The following is a 1868-nucleotide window of genomic DNA, read 5'->3' on the forward strand; positions in this document are numbered from 1 at the left end:
CCAAACTAACCCGTAGGGAAAACTAAACCCAAACCCTCCCCCACTCCTTAACCCTATACCCATTACCATTACCCCGTATAACGTGATAATATCAATCGTCATATATAGAATAGTTATTTTCTGAAGATAATTTAAATAGTATGGAATATAGATGGAATGTGTAGTATTTATATAAGATTTTCGAGATGAACATAAACTTGGATATGACTCAAGATAGACTGACTTATGATAACCTTCGTTACATGTTGTACAATCAGTACTCTAAATGGTAAACACTAACTGCTTAAAATATACTATTTTTATTGCATGGAATAAAGAAACATGTAACTGAGGACATCATAAATTAACCATAAGAAACCATAGTTTGTTATTCTGAAGAAACAAAGTATCACAGAGATAAACATAAACAGGTAAGAGAAAGGAAATTCCGTAACACAATGTGGATAACATCAAACTGTTATTGCAACATAAAGTAGTACAGTTCTAAAAACGACTAAACTGCAGGATTAGTGGGGACCACCTTAAACATACCCAGCGTAGATATTGCATAGTTCTCCGCTGCAACACGAACCTCCTCTTCAGTTAGAGACAGATCAATCAAAGGATTCCCCACCGCAGCGATCTCTAACAGAATCAGTCCCACCACCGCGGCGTATCCTAAGAACAGGAAAAGGATCATTAAAAATTTAGCGTGGAATTCTATACTGGCTACCCCATAAAGTATAGTAGCTTATGCGTATGGTATAGACTAGAGCTTGATAAACAAAAATTTTATAGAGAGGCGGCCAATACCTGGATGTTCAAGTAGAACTGGTATATCTATGCGAGATATGGGGAACGGAAGGTAATTCAACTCACGAGGTCGGGAAGTTAGACAGAACCTCGATATCATGTGAGGCATCATAATCGATATCGGGTTGACGACATCTTTCACCACAGAAATAGGAGGACATGTCTGGTTCGCGTCCACCACATAGATGGCCCACATAGCTAAATATACTATCATGCCAACCCAGTGTATGTCTTTAACCAGAATCAGAGTGTAGAGAAAATCATTGGTCCTAGATAGATTAACCACATTTGTCAATTTAATGAGCCAATATGTATTATTATAATATTAAAACAAAGCCGACATTTTGACTGCTTATCACGTTTCTACTCAGTCTTACCACATCAACTCGAGATGGAGGATTGGCGGCATCAGCATTGTCAGGGGATGCGACGTTTACCGAAGGCGAGGGATTCTAAATTAAAATAGTATGGAAATGTCAGTGACCAATATCAATATGAAAAGGATCTAATTGCATAAACTGCATAGAATGGTATAAAACACAACATAATTTAAAGGACAAACCTCCACGTTTATGGGGTCATGTCCAATGTGAGCATCTACCCTATGCTCGCCCCCTGTCTCAGCTCTAAATTCGACTCCATCAGTTGAGTCGGTCTGTTTACCCGGAGATAGTCCTCCACCCCTTTCTCCTTCATCCAGATTCTGACCCAAACCAACCGAGGCGGTCCCTGTTCCTGCAACATCCTCTCCATCTCGCTGTGTTGACTGGAGAATAATACAAACAAGGAATAAGAAATGGAATAGTCTGGTGAGCTTATGGAATGGCATACTATATAAGAATAATTTCATTGTATTGAGACTTACAACGAACTTTGTATGGGTACCCATACCATCAGGAGCACCAGTATGTGTAGTGGGTCGATCGGGATTAACCTCTGAATTGTTGAAATCATCATTCTGATCTGGGAATGGTGACAAATGTCTCTCAGGACTGAACCCATACGTTGGTCCCATATCCGCACCTCTAAGCCGAGACTTCAGTAACTGATTGATCTTATCAAACTCCCCTGTGACC

This window comes from Brassica oleracea, chromosome C2 (assembly GCF_000695525.1).
Source record: "Brassica oleracea var. oleracea cultivar TO1000 chromosome C2, BOL, whole genome shotgun sequence".
Lineage (NCBI taxonomy): Eukaryota > Viridiplantae > Streptophyta > Magnoliopsida > Brassicales > Brassicaceae > Brassica > Brassica oleracea.